Source organism: Leopardus geoffroyi, chromosome A2, assembly GCF_018350155.1.
Source record: "Leopardus geoffroyi isolate Oge1 chromosome A2, O.geoffroyi_Oge1_pat1.0, whole genome shotgun sequence".
In the NCBI taxonomy this organism is placed as follows: domain Eukaryota; kingdom Metazoa; phylum Chordata; class Mammalia; order Carnivora; family Felidae; genus Leopardus; species Leopardus geoffroyi.
The window spans coordinates 39,416,812-39,443,645 of record NC_059331.1 but is presented as its reverse complement, the minus strand read 5'-3'; the positions used below and the strand labels follow the sequence as shown (position 1 = coordinate 39,443,645).

Sequence of the window (26,834 nt, the reverse complement as noted above, 5' to 3'; positions counted from 1 at the left end):
ACCTGCAAAGACCCCATATCCAGATAAGGTCAAAGTCACAGGTACCAAGGGTTAGTACTTCAACAGCTTTTGGTGGGACACACTTCAACCATAGCCCTTAGAGTTAGTTAAGATGAATCGGATTCTTTCTGGACCATGGTAATTAGAGACCTGGGCATATCTAACAGTAACCCATGTGGTAAGCAAAAGTGTAATTTGGGAATGCGTCATGGGCAAAGTGACAATGTCATTGGCCTTCAAAGGACGAGTAGAATTTTGGTGGTTGGAAGAGAGGAAGCAGAAGAACCTGAGTGAGAAAGACAAGCAGACTAGAAAGCAGAGGGACTGTTGAGGGCTGAGGAATGGCTCTGTGGCTGAGGAGGAGGGAAGATTTGTAGCCAGGGTAGAGGTGTACTGATTGCTAGTGTAAGGAATGTGCACTAGACTCTTGGCACAGGAACTATAACTGCCCTACATGTATCCCTCACCTCTCTTTACCATTTCCACACCTGAGGTCAGGTGAAGGTGGGGGTATTGGGATCTGGCAGGAACGTCTGGGTGAGGCGGCACTGTCTTTGCCCAAGGGCAACACTCTGGAGAAGGTTGCAGGCAGCAGCTGGGAAATGGGAAACAGAAGGACCCTGTGGGGTCTGGGCGGGCACCCCAGCCTCCGCTACACTAGGGAGAATTCAGGTGCCAAGGTCCTGGCAGCAGGTGGAACCAAGGCAGTGGAGATTTGGTACCAAGTCTGGGCTAAAGATGTGAGCTTGGGATTCATCCACACATGGGACACCTGGGAATGAGTGGGGTCACCTAGCAGACATGAAGAGTTCAGAGAAAGGGGGCCAGAAGACAAGATGGAGAGAATCCTGAATTAAGGAAATCAGTGTGCCTGCACTTGTTTAATTAGGCAGCTTCAGGCGCTAGATTACCGCCAGCCAGGGTGAAAGCTAGTGCCTTGGGAGTTTCAGAAGAACTAATCCCCATCATTCTTAAGGGACTGAAAACAAGTCACGCTTCTACATGGCTGAGGCTTTTTTTAAAACGGACCTTTGAGAGACACAGGTCTTTATTCAAAAGTGACCTGTGTTAGTTCAGAACTCAGGCTCTGGGATTTGACTCTTGGATTTGGATTTTGACTGTATCGCTTATTTAACTGAGCGACCGTGTGGAAATTACTTACTTTTTTGAGCTTCCACTCCCCATCTGTCAAATGGGAAGAGTAACATTACTGCCCTAGAAGAGCTGTCAAAGAAGATCATGAGATACTGCATGTAAAGTGCATGGCACAATGCTGTGCCTATAAGAGGAGCTCTATAAGTGAGTGTCACATTTAGTCAGGTCCTGTGGCCACACTCTTCAGAGGGCAGTTGCAAGTCTAGGTTGTCACCTATGCTTCTAACCTACCTGCTATTGACTGGAGAGGTTCCAATGACCCTCTCCTTGGGTTGAATTAATTTGCTAGAGTGGCTCACAGAACTCAGAGAAGCACTTTGCTTACTAGATTACCAGTGTATTATAGAAGGATAGAACTCAGAAACAGCTAGTTGGAAGAGATGCATAGGGAAGGTATGGGGAAAGGAGGTGGAGTTTCCATGCCCTCTCTGAGCAAACATGACGCTTTCCCCAAATCTCCACGTGCTCCCCAACGTGGAAGCTCTTGATCCCCTCCTTTCGGGTTTTTATGGAGGCTTTACCACACAGGCACGGCCGATTAAATCATTGGCCTCTGGTGATTGTACTGGATCTCCAGCCCCTCTCTCCCCCACCCCCCAAGAGGGGGAGGGGTGGGGTAGGACTCAGAGTTCCAACCCTTGAATCACAAGAATCACATGGTGTGTTCTCCTTGCAACCAGCCCCTATCCTTAGGTGCTGTCCAAATGTCACATCATTAAAATAACAAAAGACACCTTTATCACTCTCATCACTTAGGAAATTCCAAGGGGTTTAGGAGCTCCAAGCCAGAAAGGGGAGGGGGACCAAATGCACATTTCTTATTATAAATCACAATATCACACCATCCCTTGAGGGAGAGGGGAGAGGTGGCACTGAGTTAACTCTTGAGCCACAGAAAAGCTGGGTTGATATCAGAAGCTGGGGGAAAGATCGCGAAAGGGCAGAAATAACAGATGTCTGCTTGGGGGATTGTGAAATACTGCCTGGTCCTAACAAGCCTAGATTAGACAGCAGTGTGGTGTGGGTACTAAGACTCCTGGGTGTGTGGACAGAGAAAAAAAGGACAAAAGATCATCAGCCATTTTACTGTGCTGTTTGGGGAGAAGGCTGGTTCTCTTGATAATGAAGAATAGTAAGAAAGATAGGGCTCTATAGTCTGATAAGTATAAATTCAGTACCAAGCTCTACCAGTTACTAGCGCCGAACCTCTCTGAACTTCAGTTTCTTCATCTGCAAAATTGGAGTAATGATACCCTATAGGATTATCACCAAGATTTGGTGAGGTTGTGCATGTAAAGTAGCCAACAGAGCATTAACATATGTAGCTACAAGATGAGAATAGGAGGAGAAGTCTAAGGGCTGAAGGATACTTTCTTTTTCTGGAGAGGGAGGACGTTTCTCCACTCCAAATGTGTTCTATTCTTATATCACCTTATGCAAGGTTAATATCCCCAGGAGAGACCCTCACATTGGTCAACCTCGAATGATGGGGTGGGCCAGGTGAGGCCAGCACCACCTTGCTTGACCAACCCACCAAGATTGTCCAAAATGGGTGTGGAGGGTTCCGAAGAAGAAAATTGGGATGCTGCTAGGAGAAGAGAGGGTTTGAATGCTGGGTAGGAAGAGCACCAATGTGCACTGCAGACCTTCTCCAGTGTAGGGTCCCAGAAAGCCCTGTGATACTTTGGCCCCAGCCTACGTACCTCCTTGTGCCAGTTTTCTCTACTGGTGGAACCCAGAGAGGAGGAGGTGTGAGTGATTGTGGCTGACACTGTCAGTAGCCTCCCCTAAGGACCTTTCTCCACCTTCCATGTAGTTGTCAGGACCTTGGTTGAATTCAAGAGTTCACTGTCCCATATTACGAGGGGAATATTGTTGGCTCTCATTTGATTGTGGTAGGTTCACCACCCTTGCTAACAACTGTGGGCATGTGGCTATCATAGCCAGTGGGTTTTAAGGGGATATCTGCTAGGAGGCTCTTGGAGAGACATTCCTCCTGGATAAAAAAAAAAAAAAAACCAAAAACCAAAAACACATGGAGGAAAACGCTCCGCTCCTTCCGGTACATGTTAATGAGTTCCTGTGGCGGCCTCCTTGTAATTACGAAGAGCAACGTGTACATGACGGCGATGGCAGGACAGAAGGATGGCAAGAGGCTGATTCTTCATCACACCATCATTTGCTGATATACTTCTTGCAATGCCTGACATCCAAACTATATTTGGACAGGGTTTCTGTTACTTGTTGGCAAAGCGTCTGAATGATACATGCCTTTCCACTTCTAAATCTCTAACAACAAGGAAGACTTTTAGATCAGTGGTTCTCCAGCTATGGTCCCTGGACCAGGAGTATGAGTAGTCCCTAGAAACTTGGAAAAACCAATTCTCAGGCCCATCCTGTCTTCCTGGGTCAGAAAGGAGGAGTGGAAGCAGCAGTTAGCTGTGTTTTAATAAGCCCTCCAGGTGATCATGATTCAGGATGGAGTTTGCTGATCCCTGCTTTATACACCACTCTGTTGTCATACTTGTATTAGAACTAACCACTGGTAGTGATTTCACACATTATTCCTTCCAGTGCACCCTGTCCTGTTATTGCTTCATTTGATTCCACCACTATCCCTAAAATTAAAAAAAGAAAAAGAAAAAAGAAAGAAAAAAAAGTATTTGAAAACTGTTGGCCAAATAAACTTTGTGCCCATCATTTCAATTTGCTTATTTGAGGTCCTCACCTCCTTCCAGACAGTACATTTAATTTCTTAGGAAGTCTACAATAGCTAGAATGTGGCAGATATTTACAAAAGGTTTTAAAATGCTAATAACCTGGGGCGCCCGGGTGGCTCAGTCGGTTAAGCATCTGACTTCGACTCAGGTCACGATCTTGTGGCCCGTGAGTTCAAGCCCCGCGTCGGGCTCTGGGCTGATGGCTCGGAGCCTGGAGCCTGCTTCCAATTCTGTGTCTCCCTCTCTCTCTGCCCCAACACTGTTCATGCTCTGTCTCTCTCTGTCTCAAAAATAAATAAACGTGGGGCGCCTGGGTGGCTCAGTCGGTTAAGCCTCTGACTTCGGCTCAAGTCACGATCTCACAGTTCGTGAGTTCGAGACCCGCGTTGGGCTCTGTGCTGACAGCTCAGAGCCTGGAGCCTGCTTCACATTCTGTGTCTCCCTCTCTCTCTGCCCCTTCTCTGCTCATGCTGTGTCTCTCTCTGTCTCAAAAATAAATAAACATTAAAAATAAATAAATAAATAAACGTTAAAAAAATTTTAAAAATAAATAAAATGCTAATAATCTTTATTAATAATGGTCCATGGAAGTATCCACTGAGCTTTGGGAAGTAAATTTAGTAAGGAAGGTTGGGGATTTGTATAAGGCGCGAGGTAAGCAAATAGAAATCAGAGGAGCAAAAGAACTCTGAGAATCATAGATGAGGAAAAGAATGAAGAAAGTTACTCCAAAAAAGAAAAAAAGAAAAGAAAAAAGAAAATCATTCTGGTTAGGACACTAGGTGAAGATCATTTGTTTTCTGGGACTCAATGCATTTAAACAAACGGGTTCGGGGTAGGGGGTGTCTGGGGAGGTGATCCAGTTTGGGGAGTGCTATGAACAAGGCATCAGGGAAGGAGGGCATGGGATGGGTCTGGAAAAGCAGGCAGCCATGGATAGAACAGTCCACAGGATGCTCTGTGTGGGATTGAGTTCCACAGCAAGACTGACCTCTGGCACCACTACCTACTAACTGTGGTCTTGGACTGCTTCCCTAGCTTCTCTAAACCTTAGTTTTCTCAATAGTCACCAGGCTCAATAATACAGGCTTGGTGGGAGGCTTATATGAACCAACATACTATGGACTGAATTGTGTCCCTCCCACCCCCATTCACATGTTGAAGCCCTAACCCTCAGTGTGATGGCATTTGGCAGAGGGGCATGTGGGAGATAATTAGGGTTACCTAGGGTCATGAGAGTGGCTTTATAAGAAGGAGAAGAGAGCAAGATCCTGCTCTCTTTCTTCACCATGCGAGGACACAGTGAGAAGGCGGTGGTCTGCAAGCCAGGAAAGGTCTCTCTAGAAACTGAGTTGGCCTGCACTTTGCTATTGGACTTCCAGCCTCTAGAACCATGAGAAAATAAGTATCTGTTGTCGAAGCCACCCAGTCTATGGTATTTTGTTATGGCAGCCTGAGCAGACTAATACACAGCATATGTTAGGGACCTTGCAGGATGCTTGGCTCAGTGTGAGTGCTCAATAAATAAATAAGATTCATGACAATAAACACATTAATAGGCAGTAAGTTTGGAGGATGAGATTGCTAAAATCTTTGAATGCTAAACTAAGTATATAATTTATTCTGTAGACAATGGGAAGTTTGTGAGCAGGAAACCAAAAGAGGAAGCATATGTGTGCTGAATCCGAGGTCACTATGACAATGGAGCATTATATAAGGCAGGATTGGGCAAACTTTAGCATCAGAATCACCTCGAGGGCTTGTTAAAACACAGATCTATGCTGCCCTCACTCTCCCTTTCAGATTCAGTGGGTCTGGGACAGCGTCCAAGCATTTGCATTTCAGATAAGTTCCTAGGCAGTGCAGATGCTGCTAGACCAGAGACCCCACTTCCAGGGAGGGGGTAAGAGGAAGAGATCAAAACTATCGTGACCTCTGGCGTGACTTGCTGCCTGGAATGGCAGCAGAATGCTTGCTCTGCAAATGTTCAGTCCACCCTGTGGTAGATGATGGATAATGTAGGTGGTTCGTGGAGCTGCCGGGAGAAATTGCTACAAGTACGGCAAGCAATTACGGCATTGGGTTTCTGTTTCTGTTTTACGGGTAAACCACTATAATTATAAAACTTGCAAAACCCTGACTTATGAAGTGAGTCGATACTGGAATTGGAGAAACACTGCTTTCTGGCCTTCTCCAAGTTATGGATTTCTGTTCAGGGCTGGCAATCTGGCGCCAACTGCTAAAATGACACACTAGTTGCAGGCTAATGTCATAAATAATGCCGGTGAAGTTAGTTGAACGGCATCCTCATTAAGATGTGTGTTTGCACGTGGGATGGTAGGCGTGAGACCGTCCTTCGCCTTATATTTTGTGCGACCCTGAGGTGAATGGTGGCTGTTTCGTCTTCTTTCATTGCTTCATAATATATCTGCAACCTCCCCTCATCTTTCCTGGGAAAACGCTTGTCACCACGAGCTGCACGTGGCCCTGGTCAGGCTGCCATACTCTGTGGTTCTCCCTTCTGGCCACAGGATGGTCACGAGATTGAGGTCTGACCAATCACAGAGTCCCATCCCTCCTGCCCCAGTGAGTGGGCTGAGGAGGCACGTGACCTAGCGCAGCCTATCAGAATCCTTCCGTGGGGATTCGTCCGTGACTGGCAGGGGAGAGAGCCTTGTTGCTCCGAAGGTACGAAGCTGAGGTGATGTGCGTAAAGTTCATGCCACTCACCCAACCGCCCCGACGTGATGGAGTTCTCTTGTTATAGGAGGGAATGAGGCCAGCCCTTAAAGAAAAGCAAGCCTGACACTCGGAGAGATCCTTATCATTTGCATCACTTGAATCCCAAGGCCAATACTACAGGCAGATTTTCATTTGCATGAGTCAGAAACTTTGTGCCTTTTACTTAAGCTTTGAGTTGGTTGCTGGCACTTCTCTTTTTCTTTCTTTCTGTTTCTTTCTTTCTTTCTTTCTTTCTTTCTTTCTTTCTTTCTTTCTTTCTTTCTTTCTCTCGCTCATGTTTATTTATTTTTGAGAGAGAGAGCGCACAAGCAGGGGAGCGGCAGAAAGAGAGAGAGACAAAAGACTGGAAGTGGGCTGTGCTCTGACAGAAGACTCCAACTCACAAACCTGAGCCAAAGTCCGATGCTTAAGGGACTGAGCCACCTAGGTGCCCTGGTACCTGGCGCTTTTAATTAAGAGTCTGAACTCCAAAGTTCGTGCATCTACCTGTGACCTTGTAGCTTCTAGAAATTAAGTTGTGCCCGAGACATTGCATATTCCGTATTCAAATGCCTACATCAGCATAGGAAGGAGTCGTTTGGAGGTGTCTGAAATTTCAGGGCATTGTCCCCCCTTAGGTAGCTTGGAGCATTCCCTTTGGAAACGCTAATGAGAGAGAGGGAAAAAGAGAGAAAAGGCTTACCGGTCTTCAGATGCCCGAGTTGGTTTGTTTAGGAGAGAAAGGCGGTGGAGGACCTTGGTAGTGTTTTTAGCTGATGAGAAAATGACGGGTGTTTATTATCAGGTAGTGGAAAATCCAGCGTCAGGTCCTTTTCCTACAAAAAGCACCCTTGTACTTTTCATGTTGGTAGTGGGGACGGGCACTCCCGGGGCTGTCCGTCAGGGTAAAGTTACGTAACCTACATTTTTGGCTCAAGTGAATTCACCTCCATGTCCTCAACAGAGAGAGCAAGAAAAGGGGGTGCCAGTGCAGCAGTGGACGGCCAGTCCTCCCTCCCGCCTCACCTGACGGACACGTGGATGGTGAGTTCCTGCCTCGTACAGTTGAGCATCTTGCTGGACTTGTGGGCATTTGTGGGGCTTTCCCCAAAGCTCACTGTAGCTAATTTTCATGTTTTGTAAGAATTGGGAACCCGACTCCACAAGATGAGATATCCCTACAGGAAGCCCCGTATTTCAAGTTTTTAATGAAGCATGTTCCGAGGGCTTGGGGGGGTGAGCCTCTGTGTGTGTGTGTTTCTCAGAATATATCTGCGGCTTAGTTGAGGCTCGGTATTAATAAGCCATATAATTACTGGGTTCAGTAGTATTTGGAATCACAATCACTTTTCGATTCCGCTCCTCCTGTGGGCCGTTGTAAATGATAAGCACATCAAAATGCTTTGTGACGGCTGTGTGGGAAAAGAGTCCTCTCAGTGCAAATTACCAGGCACCTTTTATCCCGTTGAATAAACTCCGGGCAGTGACTCTGCCATCAACATCATGTAGGAAAGGCTGAACTCTGTGGTTGATCTGTTTTGTGTGAGGTGGGCCCTTGCTGTTCTATTTGCCCGGTGGCGCTTTTTAATTGGAATGATTTTTATTTGGTCTGATTTCCTGAAATAGAATACATTGCCTGCTAACTCCAGAACACCTATCCGCATGGGGAGCAAACTGTCCTGGGCTCTTGGCTTAACTCTTTGGGAAGGAGACATGGCCTTGGGGTTGGGGGAGTTGCAGCATATTCAGATCTGATATTGAAACAGTTGGTGTGTGTTTAGGGAGTAACCACAAAATTTGACATGCCATCTCCACCCAAACCCCAAACCCCAAACCCAAACCGGTTCCATTCCAATAGCCAAGCCTGCTCCAGGCCGTGGTCTCAAAGCTTCTTTTGAGTAGTTTATTTCTTCCTATTTACAACTCCCAAAGTGAGCTGTTTTTTAAGGGAAAATCAGTTTCTATTAATGTCTAGGACCCCGAGCGGGTCTCTGCCTCTAATTTGTCCTGCTTTGTTTAGGGCAAAGAACACGCTGAACCGGTAACCAGGCGAGCAGGGGCCTGTGACAGGCACAATCACCTGAAGTTGATTTATGCACAGGGATTCAAGGAGCAATCATATTTTAAATAAGGCTAATCAAGCTGTCTTTTTGTGAAAGCCCCCCAGACCGCACACAAACCTCACCCTTGGTGTGTTCTCATTTCCACCGAGTAAAAGCAAAGGGGAGAGGCTTATTAGGAACCTGACGCTGGCACATAGAATCAAGCAAATGCCACCCAGTTGTGTGCACAGCAGAATTCTTGTTGGAGGGAGGATGACAAGGAAGCAACGTGGTTCCTGCAAATTGAGGGTCTTGATGCACCACTCCACGTTCAATTTTTCTGTTTCAGTTGAGCCCACTTTGGGTTTCTTTCCTTTCTTTTGGTTGACTGTTTGCCTTCATTTTGTTTTTGCTGCTTATTTGCCCTGGCTCCAGGCTTCCAAGGCAGCGTACCAAGATCAAGTTTACTTTTTAAGTTCTGTCCTCTCCTGTTCATTCATTCCTCACCTTGTCTCACTTCCCTCCTAGCACTTCCCGCAACCACTTCTGAAACACTAACCACCTCCATGTGGCACTGGTTTTGTAACCCACCGAAGCCTGTCTTTTTTTTTTTTTTTTTTTTTTTTCCCCAAACTACTACTTACTGAGTTTCTCCTCTGTCCCAAGGATCAGCAAACTTTTTCTGTTAAGGGCCACAGTCAATAGCTTCAGCTTTGCAGATCATATTCTCTCTGATGCAACTACTCCACTCTTGTTACTGTATAATGAAAGTAGCCTGGCCATCAACAATACGTAAACAGGTGTGCCTGTGTCTCAATAAAACTTTATTTACAGATAGAAGCAATGCACCACATTTGGCCGGAGGGCCAGATGGAGTGAATCCCTGTGATGTATGTAGGAGACCTACCAGACTTTTGAGAGGATTCTATCAGCAGAAATACCATCAGCCAGACAGAAATGGACAGAGAGAACAAAGTGAAAGAAGACTGTCAAACCCTCAGAACTCTACAAGCAGGAAACAGGCTGATAAAACTACTCAGCTGCAAACAAATGCTACCCATCACAAAAAAGGAAGGAGAGAGCCAATCCCTGGGCTCAGGGCAGAGCTGGGAGCCAGGCCTTGAAACCTAATGGAGTTTGCCCAGTTGGAGTTAGAAATTGCTTGGGACCAGTGACTTCTTTTTTCCTTTCATTTTTCTCCCTTTTTGACCAGGAATGTCTGTAATCGTTATCCTGGTGGGATCTGCTCCAGGAGAGACCGATAACGTGTTTGCTAGTTTCGCACGTCCACAGATGTTGAGGAATTGTGCCCCTAGATGGGTCATACCAAGAGTCTTGCTTGCACCTCCTTTAAATGATTTAGGGGATGAGATCTGAGACTTTTGAGCTAATTGAGACCTAGATGAGATTCTGGACTTGAGTTATGCTGTTAGGGGTTGAGAGTTTTGGGGAACTTGGAATGGGGTGCATATGAGGGAGACATGAAGTTTTAGGGACAGATAGTGGATTGCTATAGGTTGAATAGTGCCCACCCCCCCACCCCCCCCCCCACCGAGAGATGTCCACATCCTAATCCCCAGAACCTGTGAATATGTTATCTTACATGGTAAAAGGGACTTTGTAGATGATTAAGTCAAGGATCTTGGGATGAGGAGATTATCCCGTTGGGCCCAGTATAATCACAAGGTCCTTGGGTGGGGGAGGGAGGGTGGCACAGGAGCATCGGAATTTTGCTGCGGTGATTGTCAACAGTGGGTGACTTTGTCCCCCAGAGGATATTTGGAGGTGTTTTGGGTTGTCACAACTGGTAGAGAAGGTCACTGGCCCCTTCTTTTAGGTAGAGGCCAAGGATGTTGCTAAACACAGAACATCCCCTACAAGAAAGAATTATCAGACAAAAAAGTCAACAGTGTTAAGGTTGAGAAATCATGTCTTATCAGTCCTGTTAGGGTAGGTGTGGTTTTGATGCATGGTTCATAAATGATAAAACAAGATAAGAGAGGCTGAATTACAGAAGGGGGGTAGGAGATCCAATAGGTGGTATGTAGGAGAGCTGGAGCAGAAGTCCTTGTCTCCAGGCCTCCAGTGCACTGCTGTTTCTTCATCCCCACTTTTCCTACTAAGCCTGGCTGGAGGCACATTGATTTCAACCTAGAGTCAATAGATGAGATGCCTCAGCCCACAGGTGGGACCGTAATGGCGGATATTTCAGGCACTGGAGCAGGGAGGACAGAATTGTTTCAGGCAGAGGTATTTTCAGTGTCCATTGGTAGGTGGGTGGGAATAAGGCTGATAGGTATATTCCACCAGTATCCACACCTTTCAGCTTCAAGTGCAGATTGATTTCCACCATGGAACTGAGCCCCTGTACATAAGCGTGTGTGTGTGTGTGTGTGTGTGTGTGTGTGTGTGTGTGTGTGGTGGGGATTGTAAAATATTCCCTACTTCTAAGGAATTTGCTACCTAGAAGAGGAGGTGGAGTCAATAGCAGGTAACTAAAATATAAGTAAAAGTGAGAACACATGTTTCAAATGGTTTCACACCCCACACTTCCCCAGGGAAGAGAGAGAGAAAGGTTCTTGGGGGTGGGTTGATAGACATCTGGAAAGTCTACAGGGAACAGGTGCCACTTGAGCAGAGGCTTAAGTTGCAAGCAGAACAGAAGGCCAATGTCCCAGTCAAACAATAGATTCACTTCTTGAAAGTGGTTTCTGCCTCCAGATGCTGAAAGAAAAACTTCCTCATTTGACTTTCAGCGAGCCCTCAGTGACGAGCTTTGGGACTCCATGCATGTTCTGATTATTGCTCTCTTTTCTCCATTCATAATTGAACAGGCAAGCAATCTAAGTTCTGTAAGCTTCTGATCGGGGCTGAAGATTTGCTGTATTTGGCATGCCTTGCAATTTCCATTGTCATCATGATTATACTAAGTTTATGAGACAAGCCTCTTACCACTGCCATCAGCACTTTTGTTTTCCCATTTTCTGCTCGTTTTTCCAAAATAATAAGAGCCAACTGCTCTTAAAACAGTCAGATAATCACACTAACTAACACTCTCCTGGGCACTGATAGTGGCAAGGTAGAAAGGGAGACCACACACTCTTGATACCATCCATTCAACTACTCATGAACAGAAACCTGATTTCTATGAGTGAGGGATGATTTGAGGCTCTCAAAGCAGAAAGCATGAATGTGCAGATAATATACATTCATTTAGTCATTCCTCTATAGATATTTAGTAGATACCCTCTCTGTGCCAGGCACTATTTTAGGAACTAGGGATACAGCCACAAGACTCTACATACAGGGTCCCGGCCAGAGCTTCCAGAGTAGATGGGGGAGACCGACAATAGCAAGCAAGCAAACCCATAAACAAGGGAGACTCAAATTGTGACAAGTAGGGTTGTCAGATCACAAAATTGCCCTCCTGGCTTGCCCAGTGCTGAGTCAGCTGCCTTTTAAAGCTCCTGGCTCCAAGTCCCACTGGTTATACAAAGTCAGGGAATTCAGCCCCTCTGGTTTGCAAAGCCAGAGTCATGGGGATTTGTCTTCCCATGTGGGCTCCCTGGTGCTCTCCCCTCTCCGTGCCTGCCACTCCTTCCCTTCTCCCCTTCTTAACTGCTCAGATGTTGCTGCTTCTCTACATTTTCATTGTGAACTTTGTTCTGCCAGTCTTCAAAGTTTTCTCCAGGTTATTTACATGGATGTGAGCGATACCTACTCCTACATGTGGGCCAGCACGAGCTTAGGGTCCTCCTATTCGGCCACGTTCTGCTCTTCTCCAAGGTTGCCAGATCAAATACAGGAGGTCCAGTTAAATTTAAATATCAGATTTTTATAAACCACTTTTTGAAGATGTATTTACCCAAATTGCATCCTGCTTTTTTTTTTTATTTCCTAAGTCAGGCAATGTTAGTACCGAAGAAATACGTGGAGCACCTGGGATGGTGTATCTTTCAGGGTGCCACCAGAGGAAGAGAACCAGTGGGATTCTGTTCTGAGATTACTGCAGGGAGTTGGCTTAAGCAATTATGGGAGCTGGATGGGCAAATCCAAAGCCTGTAGGGCAGTCTGTGAGGAATGGTAGGCTGGAGCAGGGCATATCCTGAAGCTGCTTTCCACTGGCAGAATTTCTTTTTTTTTCAGGGAAGCCTGAGCTTTGCTCTTAACACCTTTCAACTGATTGGATCAGGCCCACCCAGATTATGGAAGATAAACTGATCATAGACTTAATCATATCTATAAAATACCTCCCCAGCAATAGCTAGACTAGTGTTTCATTGACTCAATGGGGACTTTCGCCAAGTTGACCATCACAGATAGAAAGGGGAGGGGTGTCCATAGTCATTAGGGAAGCTTCTTTGAGGTAGGGTCATTTCACCTGAGACTTGAACATTGAGACATTGAACGTTGAACTGCATCTAAGAGCCAGGACATCAGAACATTCTAGATGACAAGAATAGCAGGGGCAAAAGCCCTAAGGTAGGAAAGAGCCAGTTTTGTTTTAGAAACAACAACAAAAAATCCATATGGTTGGCAAGGAGTGATCAAGGGAAGAGTGGTACCTGGTTGGGTGGGAGAGGAAGGCAGTGTCTGGGTCACACAGAATTGTGTGTGAGAGTCAAGTTTATAAAAACTCCAGGTCTGTGACTATTTGCAAAAAGATATTGCCAGGTAGGGAAAAGAGAGCATGCCTTTGAAAAACATCTGTCTGAAGTATTTCTGGGTATCTAGTTGGTATTTGTTTGCTTAAAAAAATTCCTAGATGGGGCGCCTGGGTGGCTCAGTCGGTTAAGCGTCCGACTTCAGCTCAGGTCACGATCTCGCAGTCCGTGAGTTCGAGCCCTGCATCAGGCTCTGGGCTGATGGCTCGGAGCCTGGAGCCTGCTTCCGATTCTGTGTCTCCCTCTCTCTCTGCCCCTCCCCCATTCATGCTCTGTCTCTCTCTGTCTCAAAAATAAATAAAACGTTAAAAAAAAAAAAATTAAAAAAAAAATTCCTAGGGGTCATTTAGGCATGGACTTCTCCAAACTGATGTTATCTGGGACTCCACAAAGTAATACCAACACTTAACTTCTGAAAAGGAATCTTTTCAAGAGGTGAAGGAGCAGCGCAGTAGGTAGGCAACCACCGTAGGGCATCTCCAATTTATAGGTTTCTCCTCAACCAGTCTTTGTATTCAAGAATCTTCCTTTTGAAGACTGGAATAGTCACGTGGTAAGCCAGGTGTTTTTCAAGAAGTAGCTGGAAATGAGTCAACACTTACTTTCTGTCTGAGTCTCAGAACTTTATGATTTGTTTAAGGAAAGATTCTAACAATTTTCCTTAAGCATAAAAATCAGTTTTACATATTAATCCTATATTGGACTTCCACTGGTAGTTTGATCTCTTAGCAATTGTAAATATATCTGTGAACCTTCAGTGTTGATGCAGAAAAATCACTGCCTGGACTTTTGGAGTTTCCTGGAATCCATGATTCCTCCAAATTTGCCTGTTTCCTCCAAGTCCGACCAGGATCCCTCCAAAATGGATGTGATGTCTTCGGGGAAATCACCTCTTTTCTCTTGAATATAAGTTTTTCTATCTATTATTTATTTATTTTTCTACCATTTTTTTAATGAAGATTTTTCTACTCTGAATTTTTGTTCAGCTCAAAAACTCTGGTTCCATGAGAATTCTCTGTATTTTAAATTTTCTCCAGTGTCTCACCTTGGTTTGGTAGAGAATAAGAAAAGAAATATTGGTCTCTGTTGTATGTCATGTGTGAAAGCACTTCCACTCCCTGAAATCTTTATGGTGAGTTCTTCCTGTTTGTCTCTCCATCCTCACTAATAATCAGATAGTATGTAGCCGTCTTGGTTGTCTAATTGCTGGGTAACACATTACCTCTGAAATTCAGTGGCCTAAAACAGCAAGCATTTACTATCTCACAACTTCTGTGGGTCAGGAATTTGGGAGTGACTTAGCTGGATTCTGGTTCAGGGTGTCGTGTAATTGCAGTCAAGATGTCAGGTGATGGTGGGACACCTGGGTGGCTCAGTTGGTTAAGTGTCCAACTTCAGCTCAGCTCATGATCTCATGGTTCGTGAGTTCAAGCCCCATGTCGGGCTCTGTGCTGACAGCTCAGAGCCTGGAGCCTGTTTCGGATTCTGTGTCTCCCTCTCTGTCTGCCCCTTCCCTGCTCGTGCTGTCTCTCTCTCTCTCTCAAAAATAAATAAACCTTAAAAAAAATTTTTAAAAATATGTCAGCTGAGGCTGTGGTCATCTAAAGGTTTTGCTAGGACTGGAGGATCACGTGGCTATTGGTAGCAAGCCTCAACTGTTCCTCACCATGTGGGCCCCTCCATAGACTGTTTGATGTGTCCCCCATGACATGGCAGCTGGCTTCCCCCTGCATGAGTGACCCTAGCAAGAAAGGAGGCAGCCACAGTGCCTTTGACCATCTAGTCTTGGAGGTTACACATCATTAATTCCAATCATATCTGTTTGTTAGAAATGAATCACTACTTCTAGTCCCACACTCCACAGGGGGGAAATTAGGTTCTGCTTTTCAAGAGAACAGTGTCAAAAACGTATGGACATATTTTTAGCTATCACAGTTGTGTCTTGTGTGTATGCATACTGGAGACATTTCACTCCCTAAGATCTTATGTTATTCTTCCAGCTCTACCTGTCTGCTCTTATCTTCACTAGCAATTAAATTGTATATAGTCTATAACTTATCTATCCTTCTGTCTTCTGTAACTTCTTCCAAGCACAGTGCGACCTGGCTTAGGAAAGCCTGAACATCACAAACATTGTTGCTTTGCTCCTTTCAAGTGTTACTTAACTGTCAGGATAGTAATTGACAAATCTTCCTTTCCCCCAATCCTTGGGTAGTCCATTGCTTGGGGACAGATAGAAGGGAAAGCAGAGGTAAAAGAAGGTATTTTTTTCCCTGTAACTCCCTTAGATAGATGAGCCATTTTATGCACCACTGCATCCCATGACAGATTGTGCAGAAATATTCAAGAGCCAGGATTGGCGGAAGATGGCCTTCTCAAGAAGCAGCAAGCTGTGTGGCTGGGACAGCAGGAATTAGCTGCCCATGGGCGACTCCCACCTCAGGCTGAGCTCCCCTAGACGTACACATGAGACAAGGATTTGTGTGCAAGTTGTTTATTTGGGAGATCTCAGAAACATTGGTAGGAAGTAGAGACTTGAAGCAGGAAGCCATGGGTTATGACGCTATTTACCCTGTGGGTGACTGGAGCCAAATCCCACTGAAAAAATCCTGGAAACAGGTTTCTCCAAACCCACATGTCAGAGTTTCTCCTACTAAGGGAAGCAAGAGAACTGGACTATTTATCTACCAGATCCCATTAGACTTTGGTTGAGAGCTGCTCCTGATTAATTCCGTAGCCTTCCTGTCCGAGGTTACTAGGGCTGCATAGCAAAGACCCACAAAGTGAATGGCTTAACATAACATCTGTGGTCTCACAGTTCTGGAGGCCAGAAATATGAAAGCAAGGTGTTGGCAGGGAGGGCCCTGCTTTCACTCAAGGGGCTAGGGAAGAATCTGTTCCAGGCTCCTTTCTTAGCTTCTGGTGTCCTCTGTTGTTCCTTGACTTGAACACATGCCATTTTATCCTCTGTCTTCACGTGATGTTCTCCCTATGTGTCCTCACATCATCTTCCCTCTGTGTACGTCTGTCTTTGTGTCCCAGTTCCCCCTTTTCTATGAGGACGTCAGTCGTATTTGATTAGGGATCACCCTAATAATCTCATTTTGTTACCACTGTAAACAACCTGTTTCTAAATAAGGTCACAGTCTAAGGTGTTGGAGGTTAGGATGCTGTGGCAGGGTGGGGGTTGGGCAGCCACAGTTAAACTCAGAACACTTTGCACATTCAGAGCTTGGGTCCGTTGCTGGGAGCAAGAAGATGTGTCCAATGGAGATCCTGGCTCAGGATCTTTGGGGTTGGCTTCTAGACGTGGAGCTCTCTGGTTACTGTTGGAATAGCCAAGGGTTCAAGTGCAGCAAGACACAACACAGGAGATGGGAAGTCTCAGCTGCATAAATCCTTATGGTCTAGGTGCTCAAGGAATGAACGTCAGAGTCATCCCCGATCCTCTTTTCATTTACCTACTACTTCCAGTCCACAGCGGATATACCAGTTCTACCCCAAACTCTGTATCTGGAATCCATCCTGGCTCTCTGTCAGCACTGATGTCTTCCTGCTCCGGGCCATCTTCACCTCATCTCAGTTACAGCTGTAGCCGCTTACCTCGCCTCCCAGCATCTGATTGGACCTGCCTGGGAATCCAGGATTCTCTTAGAAGTTGTTATGGGATACTTTGTATCCCCTCAAAAGTTAAATGCTGAAACCCTGCCTCATTCTGTTTTTTAAAAGGATGCACCAAATTTGCTTTTCAATGTTTAATTCAGTTTTACCTTCTTTTTTCTAATCCTTACCCCCTCCCCCTCTCTCTTCTCCACTTCCCTGTCTCTCATTTCCTCTGAATGCATAATAGCACTCTGAAAAGATTGAAATGTCAGAGGCATGGAATGTTTCCACAGAGTGACGTTAATATAAATATTCTAGAGAGAAAACCGACCCAAACACACAGACCCATCTGACGTTGATTTCGGCAAAATGAGGTCCCAACCTTCCAGACTATCATTCCCTCTCCTGCTGGCTTTTTCCGTCAGTGCTAAGACACATTTTCCGCTGTCCTTAATGTTGCACCATGATGTCCCTTCAAGAACTATATGTATATAATCACATGTATATCTATCCCTTCTCCTGGGATAGATTATCTATCCCAAGGGATGTATATCTATCCCTTCTCCTGGGATAGGTTATTTCCCCCTGAAGTTATGTCTGCCCCCAGAACAGAGATAGCAAGGAAGTAATCAAAATCGAAGCATTTAAAACAGGTGTTTTGAGCTGCAGTGTGTGTGTGTGTGTTTGTGTGTGTGTGCGCGCGCACGCGCCCAACCAGGCTTGGCCTGTCACGCACGCATGGGATAGGAGATGGATAGGATCCCAACATTCCCACAGAGCCTGACTTTACAGCTGAGCCTTCCAGCCACCGTCAGAAACCATCATGAAGCCATCAGAGAGGGATGTGGGGTCATGTCTTTTTGCCTTCCATCTGCCACCACCTCTATTTCTTTGCTTGGGAGCTTTCTCTTGCTGCTGGAATCTCCTCTGAGGAGCACTCAACTCATTACTGATAGGAGTTGATTGATAAATAAGAAATAAAATCCCAGCTCCCTCACCCCTGGGGCAAGGTAGCTCAGAAGCACCTGCTCTACACTGGGCTGCTAGAGTACAAGATACGGGAGACAAGGCCTGTATCTTAAGGACTTTAAAATCTAGGTGGCGGGGCGCCTGGGTGGCTCAGTTGGTTAAACCTCTGACTCTTGATTTCAGCTCAGGTCATGATCTTTCAGTTTGTGAGTTCGAGCCCCGCATTGGGCTCTGTGCTCACAGTGCAGAGCCTCCTTGGGATTTTGTCTCCCTCTCTCTCTGTCCCACCCCGACTTGCTCTCTATCTCTGTCTCAAATACATTTAAAAAAGGAATAAACTTTAAAATCAGGTGGCAAAGTTTTAAACCAATGATAAATGTTAGGAGCCCTATCAGACGGGCCCCTTTGTTACACTGAACGAGAGAGAGAGGAAGGAAGAGAAAAGGAGTCCAGTTAACTCAACAAGAACCTCAGGGCAAGGAGTAACTTTTTGCATCACCCGAATCTTCATCTTTGTACACCCAGATCCCTCTGGGGGGTGTGCATCCTGAGTTGACCCAGCTTGGAGAGTGACTCACATTAACTAAGTCTCCAAGAGTCTTGGGTGTAGATCAGAATGCCAAGTTGTGAACTAAGAGTAAGTGAATTTTTGCCAATTGCCAGGCAGACTCAGGAATAGTACTAGAGGCTCAGTAGTGCTTCTCCTCCTCCACAAGAAGCTTCCCAGCTGAAGCCAACTTGCAATCCAGAAGTCATGAGGCTGTTGGGGAAGCCATGAAGCAGAGCCAAAGTCAAGGCCTAACAAAGATGCACAGAGATTTTCAGACTGAGAAGAGACCATCTGAAGTCATTCATGTGTGATGGTTTTGAATTTCCCTTAAAAAGGGGCGGGAGAAGGAGTTTTCAGAAGGTCTAGTTGGTGAGGCTGGGGTTCAAGAACAGCAAAATGTATAGCAGCCATTGTGAGGAAGACCATGCAGACTGAATAAATCAGAATGGCAGGATTTTTGAGCAGGAGTAAGTGTTTCTTGCAGCCACCACACATATGCTAAAACTACTCGAATTTGAATGTGGTCAGATTGTGGGCTTGCCAATCAGGTAGATCTAGGATTTATTCTCACTTTACCAGAAGTGGACTGTGTGTGGGCAGTAGTCTCTGACCCTCATCTGTAAAATGGATATAATAATGCACCAGGCTCCTCAAGTAGATGAAGATTCAGTGAGATTATGCATGAGAAGTGCTGAGCGTGGAGCCTGGCTCATAGTAAGTGCTCAATGAATACTAGCCAGGCTGTGGGTTTCATTTGTTACTGTTTTTCAATTTCCACTCACGTGGCTTTCTGCAGTCTGGGGACAGTAGCAGATAACACAGGTGTCATCTATTCTTGGCAGTAGCCAAAAGTTCAGTAGTTGGGCAAGGGATCCAGGCAACAAGGGAGCCCAGGTTTGAAGTGAAAGTCAAATGCAACCCCAAGAGGGAGGGGAAGTGAGAGGGGTCTAGGACAGTTTGCTTCTTAGGCTTCACTCTGCATACAAATCACTTGTGGAACTTGTTGAAATGCAGATTCTCATCTGGAAGGTCAGGGCTGGAGCCTTAGATTCTTCATTTCTAACAAGCTCCCTGATGACATCAGTGCTGCTGGCCCTCAGCCCATTCACAGAGTTGCAGTATCTAATATCAAGCCTAGAAGAAAATAAGGATTGGAGGTTGGAGTACAAAACCCACATGTGGTCAAGGAAAGCCAATGGTATGCTCGGAGTTACATTTTCTATCATTCATCTGGATCCGTGCTGTCCAATATGGTAGCCACTAGCCCCATGTGGCTATTGGCACTTAACCCTGATTGAGATGTGCAGGATGTGTAAAATAAACACTAGATTTTGAAGACTGGGTGCAAAGAAAATATCTCAGTACTCTTTTATGTTGATTACATGTTGAAATGATAATGTTTTAGATATTATATTAAATAAAATATATTAAAATTAATTTCACTTAAAAAAAATTTTTTTTTTAATGTGGCCGCTAGACATTTTTAAATTACATTTGTGGCTTACGTTGAATTACTACTGGACAGCACTGGTCTAGAAAGAGCCTCTTTTTCCCACCGAGCTCTGAGCTCCTGCCCAAAAATCCATCCTCAGCAATTCTCTGGGTACCTTGGGGAAAGCCTGAGACTAGAGAGGTTCATTGCTCTGAAGGGGAGACAGGCAGGCCCACGCAGGGGAGCTGTTTGGGAGGAACAAGACAGAAACATGCCAAGTCATTCTCCGCAACAGCAGAGCTATTGCCATGGGGCCGGCTGGGCGGCCTGGATCCCGGAGATGCCAGCCTGCCACGCTCCAGTGCCTTCTGTCTGGGCCTCTTCAGTTCTCTCTCAAGTTCCCTCCCCATCCTGGGCGACAGGTAATTAGCAGGGCCAGCTGGCAGGCTCCACTGGGCACTGCCGCCAGAGAGCCGGCAGCCGGCCTGCAATTACTGTAATCCTGGCGTGGCCTTGCAAAGAGAGCTCTGTTCAGCTCTCGCTCTGCAGCTTGGCTCTCGGGTGCCAGGGCTTGTAACCTCTACATTCTCAGGGTGTCTCTTGGCAGCGAAAGACCCACAGAAGAAAGTCTCCACTGTGTGTACCTGCCGCAGACTTCCCTTGGTAAATAACTGGGCAGTCGGGCACACATCGCTGCCTGCTGGTGGTATTTGAAATGTCTGAAACGAGCCATATATTCCTCAGACAGTTTGTTTTACATATTCCCAGTATCTCCTCTTTCAGGAAAGCGCTTCCCGGGATTAGCAGCTAGTCCTTCCAACTCCAGCAGGCTTGTCCAGGGCAGATCCCAGGTACCTCAGAAAGTCATTAAGAATGATGTTTGAAAATCCATGAATCTTAGGTTCCGTGAAGCTAGAAGGGAATGAGAAGTAAGGCTGTTTTACTGAGTGGGATCTCTAGGCAGAGCTGGGTCTGCACAGAGGCAGCAGAGAGAGCCTCACCGTCAGAGCCTAACTTTTGAATTTCTCAAGCCTCAGTCTCCTTATGTGTAAAATGGACATAGTAATACCATGTACCGTGTAGGGGCTGTTGTGGGGCTTAAATGAGAGGGTCCCTGCAAAGGGCTCAGTATGGCAAATACTCAAATGTGAGCATTAAAAACTAAGTAAAAGAATAGGGAATGAAATCTAAGAAGCTGGACAGATGAAATACATGTAGGTCTCACCCATCAGAATGTTCCAGATTGGAACCCTGAGATTTAAATAGGGAGGAGCTTCTTTTAAAGGAGTGGTCTCTCCCTCTGGGTCAGGAGTGAGAAAAGATTGTCTTGGAGGCATAATGAGTATAGGAGCTCTCTCCACCCCATCACCAGAAAAGTTCACACTAAATCATTTGTGAGGTTCAGCATAAGATGAAAATGCAGGGTCTCTTGTTAAAAAAGGTGCCATTGAGGGGTGTCTGGGTGGCTCAGTCAGTTGAGCATCAGACTTCAGCTCAGGACATGATCTCACAGTTCGTGGGTTCAAGCCCCGCACCGGGTTCTGTGCTGACAGCTCAGAGCCTGGAGCCTGCTTCAGATTCTGTGTCTCCCTCTCTCTGCCCCTCCCCCACTCATGCTTTGTCTTTCTCTGTCACTCAAAAATGAATAAATGTTAAAAAAAAAAAAAGGTGCCATTGAAGACACTAAAATAGAAAACTTTTTCCATTCTTCCCCTTTTCGTCTTTCTTTGTCTCTCTGGCTTTCTTCCCCGATGTTTCTGTTTGCTATGTGATGTCCCACTCCCTCTGGCAGGGGGATTCCCACTTGGCCAATGCAGAGCATCACAGGCACCTGGGACCCTGCAGCTCAGCACTCCCCACTCCCATCCCTCCTCTTCCAGCAGCCAGCAGACTGAAGCCCCCTGTGCCCCAACCAGGGGTGGAGAAGTCAGTCCCCAACCCACAGAGGACAGGTAACCCCTGACTCATTGGGTGCTGACTCCCAGGCCAGTCAGGTGAGGCTGGAATAAATTGCTGGTCAGCACCTGGGGTCTAGGTGGTGGGGATGGCTGCAGCCATGGGCAGTGGCAGGGTGGGGGAGGCCAAGTAGGGTTCTTAGGATGCCAGAGGGTATAGGAGCAAGCAGCAGAGAACTCATCCTGGAGAGACAGAGGTGGAACTGCAGCAGGAGGTGGCAGTGCAGATGCCCTGCTGTCCCACTGGAACTGACCTCTGAAACCCCAAATCAAATGTACAGTTGTTGGGAATTTCAAGATGGCAGCTGTAGAGCATTAGCGCCCCAAGTGCAGGGCCCCTCTGAGCACGAGCCCCGGGTGACACCTACTAAGGCTGAGACACCTGGTAAGCAGCCCTGGATGGAGATGATTAGTGTCTTGTAATTCCACACCTTGTTTCCCATCCCAGGTAGAGTCTGGGATCCAGATCCCAGCTCAGACGCTCACTAGTTTTGTGGCCTTGGGCAAATTGTTTAATGCCCCCAAACCTCAGTGTCTGTATCTGTAATATGGGAAAAAATGATAGAACCCAACTCATAAAGTTGTTGTAAGGATTAAAGGAGATCATGCAAGTAGGGTTTAGCTAGCTCAACTAGTAACTGAGCCACCCAGGTGCCCCACCTGTTCCTTCTTAAAGCTGATTTCATTCCCCATTTTCCTAAAAAGCCCTGCTCTAAACTCCTCATGAGAACCCACAATCTGCTACTACCTGTATGACCTTGAGTGACCACACGTAGTAGCTTCTGTCATGTGTTTAGCAACAGTCTGTTTACTGGAAGGTAAGCTATCCAAGGACAAGATCTATGTCTGGTTTTGCCTAGGAATGAATACCCTAGCATGATCCCTGACTTATGGGAGACACTCAATAAATGTTTGTCAAAGTAAGGGAATACTAGATGGAAGGATGGATGGATGGATGGAAGGAAGGATAAATGGACAGATAGAAGGAGGAGAGGTTATATTTTATGACCTCAGAAGTCATTCCCAGCTCTGACAATCTATTATTCTGTAAGTCTACTGCATTTTCGCAACTTCTTCCCTTGAAGGATGAAGTTGAAAGCTTCAGAGCCTTCTCTTCACATGATGGACCATGCAAGGAGGAAAGTAAATCAAAAGTGTAGGGTGGGTTGTTTGGATGTCCATGACTTGGTGAGGGATTGAGAGCCAGGTATACTAGTGCCATTTTGGTCCCAGTGGAGCTTTTCATCCAGGTCACATTATCTCTTTAGGTATCTATGGCCCTTACTGCATTCCGAGGGGCTGGACTCACAAGAGTAGTGAGTGGATGATCAGATGGGGACTGAGGCAAATTCTTTGAGCACAGAAGAGCTGCATTCCTCCCATACGATTGGCTGGCGATATGTCCATGAGCATTCCCCAGCAGATGGCCATAAGAAGGGCAGCTGAGCACTGACTGGGCTGTCATGTGGCTCCCTGGCACTGGAATGGATGGCATCACTCCCTGAGACCTGGACTCTCTTGATCTCACTTAGCTTCTGTCTCCATGGTCCTTCTTCTCTCTCTCAGAGGTGGATTCCTTTAATTTATCTGGCAGTGGGGAAAAATGTGTTCCATAAATATGCATGCAAATATTTCTGCCTTGAATTAACATTAGTGGTTTTATTTTTAACTGAATAAATTGGAATTTGTAACCCCCCTACCTGCCCCCCCCCCCATGGTGACTGCTTTCCCGCAAACCAGTGGGTGACTCAGTCTAGCTGTCTGGGCTAAGGAGAAAGACCCCTAGGCTAGGGATTGCTTCTCAAACTTTAATGTGCATATGCATACCCAGGAGATCTTGTTCAACTGCAGTTTCTGATTCTATAGGTCTGGAGCAGACTGTACGGTTCCAACAAACTCTCAGATGACGCTTTTGCGGATGGCCTAACAAGCTCATGTTGAGTAGCAAGGCTCTATGGAAAAAAAGAAAAGTTCTAGGATGAAAGAGAAGAGAACAGGCACATCTATCTAATATTTCACAACATTCTTGTACCACACAGAAACAAGTTCTAGGAACAAGACTGAGAGGAAGGGAGAGAGAAGGAGGGTGGGAGGTGTGGAGAGAGAGAGAGGGAGCGATTGAGAGTGATGAGTGCAGCCAACTGGTCTACTTCTCTTTTATTGCTCCAAATTGAGGCTGAAAACCAGATGGTGAAGAATTTGTTGTCACCAGTCCATTTTCACAGGCTGGGGAGGTCATAGTGGCCAAGGGAGAAACAGAGGCACCATAGTAGGGAAGCATTTCCTCCTGGCCTCCAGAGACTGCCCTTCTAAGACAGGATGGGAGCTGCCTGTGTTCACCACCCTAGGCCCTCCTCGAGACTGAAATCAAATGCTGGCCCTCTTCCCGTCCATCTGCCCACCGGCTGGAAGGCACTTTGCTTGCCCTGCTGCTGGTCTCTCACACACAGCTTCCACAAATGCTCTGGGCTAATTGGAGCTGAGACAGGGAGATGGCTTTGGGCTTGAAGTGGCATTTTCCTCCTGCTTCTTGGCCAGGCTCCAGGGCCACGGGATCATTTAGGACCACAGAAGAGAAGGGCGTGAGGGCCCTTGAGTGGCCAGCACTCACACTTCTGAGTGTCTAGTGGGCTTGGACTTTGAGCCCACTGGAGGGATGGATGGAAGCTTTCATAGGCTTCATGTTGTCCTTTATTTTATATAACAGGGAGGCAGTGACAGTCCCATATGGATTAGACGTTCAAGAGCCCTTATGGGCCACTTCTCCTTCATCCATTTCAAAGACCCACAAGTGTCCTTCCATATTCTCTTTCAGGCCAAACTCCAGCCAGCCCTCTAAATCTTTCCAAAGAAATGCTGAGTAGGGCTTAGGAAAAGACTGCCCACTCAGCTAATGAATGAGGATCTTGGCCTGCCTTCATAGGTGAAGGTCGGAATTGAGGTTGTGCTGGACTCTGCAGCTCATCAATCTAGGATTCAGGATTGCAAACCCAAATGCTTACAGGGGCCTGGCGGAAATATACATGAGCAAAGACAGTTGGACAGGAGAAAATCTGAAGAGAGCCTCAGATGATCGTTATCCTATGAGTCTGTGGGCCCAGCTTTCCCCAGGTCCTAGGCTTTATGGGGAGATTCTAGCAGTCTTTTGAAAATAATAACAAAAGGCTTCGTGAAGTATGTACAACATGCCAGGTACTTCTCTTAGTACTTTAGATATTTTACCTTATTTTATTCTCACAGTAACTTTATGATGAAGGTACTGTTACCACCATTTCACAGATGAAGAAACTGAGGCCCGGGGGGATTGACTCACTTACCCAAGGTCTTCCAGCTCGGAAAGTGGCAGAACTGGGATGTGAATCTAGGAAGTGTGGTTCCCAAGTCCCTAACCACCATGTTCTGCTGTTAGCCAGAAAAGAAACTTCTAGATTCTTCTGTTCACATTGTATTAATTTTCTATTGCTGGGTGACAAATTACCACAAACTTTGTAGCTTAAAACAGCACCTATTTATTAGGTCATAGTTCTATAGCTTTGGAGTTGGAATGGGCTCATCTGGGATCTGGGCTTAGGATCTTACAAGGCCAAAATTAAGGTGTTAGCTGAGCTGGGCCCTACTCTGGAAGCTCTGAGGAAGAATCAGCTTCCCAGCTCATTCTTGTTGGCAGAATTCAGTTCCTTGTGGGAGTGTGACTGCGTGCCCATTTCCCTGCTGGCTGTAGGCCCAGGGTTGATGTCAGCCTCTAGAGGCTGTTCTTGGGTCCTTCCCTGAGACCCACTCCATCCTGTGGAGATCCTTGTGTCAGATCCTTCTTGTGTTGTCAGTCCCTTTGACTTCCCTTCTGCTACCCAAGGGGGACAACTCTCTGCTTTTAAAGGACTTGACTGATTGGGTCAGACCCACCCAGATAATCTCAATTAGGATGATTGACTTGGAACTTTAATTTCATTTGCAAAATCGCTTCATGGCTTTGCTTGGATTCCTGTTTGAGAGAAGAACAGGGGATGGGAATCTTGGGGGACCATGTTTAGAATTCGGCTTACCATAGCACTTAACTTTAACAGGTATTAAAATCCTGTTTATGACAAACAAGACATCTACAGGAAGGGGGCTGAGGGCTTCTGACATTTGGTTTTTTATTCTGTTTATTCAACAAATCTCTTCTGAGTGCCCACTGGTTGTCCACACCATGCTAGGCTCTGGGAATATAGCAGCAAACAAGACCCACCACCCCTGGCCTTGGTCTTCCAGGTACCATGTCACTAGGGCATCTGTGGGAGTCCATTTGGTGAGGTGGCAGCCATGATCCCTGGGCTGTGTTCCTGTTACTCTGCTTGAGTATTTATTTGTCTTCAGTTACATGCCCCACAAACCCTGTTTGTTTTTCTCTCCTTCCTGAATATTCATGACCACGAACTGCTCAGATTCCCTAATCAGTCTCCCATGTGAGCTACATTCAAACAGGGACCGCATCTAACACCTCTGTTCTGTTGTTCTGGCCAAAGCAAATAGAATTACGAGTGTACAGGAGCCAGCTAAATTCCTGGTCCCATGAGACAGCTTTCTATAGGCAGGGCGACTGGGAGTCCCAGAAGCAAGACAGCAGATGCTGGCTGGCACTGGGAAGGCAGGAAGAGAGGCAGTAATTTCCCGACTCCCAGTTTGTGAGTCCTGCCTGTGGTTTGAGGGATTGGTAGCCTTGTAAAAGAAGGGAATTTCTCCCTCTGTTTTAGGCTTAATATCTGTTAGAGCTTGAGCTGTTAGCCTCCTAAAGAAGGGAGTTTCTCTCTCCATTTTAGGCTTAATATTCCTGAGAGCTTGAGCTGTTACCTGCTGCTAAAATATGGTTATGCACAGTCAAATGGTCTGATCCAATATGCACAGCCTTATGGTTTAATATTCTCATTAGTTCAATTTCATTAGTATTTACTGAGCCCCTTGAGTTAGATGCTTTCAAAATTCAAGTAGTTTCCTCACCCCCACCCTGTCTACCCTTCTCTGCACATACTCTACCTACATGCCA

At 46.1% G+C, this 26,834-nt stretch overlaps 1 pseudogene; it reads left to right on the top strand.

Annotated features, from left to right (window-relative positions):
• Window positions 1–208: 208 nt before the first annotated feature.
• The window catches only part of LOC123607210, a 181,325-nt pseudogene continuing 154,699 nt past the window's right edge, over window positions 209–26,834 (top strand).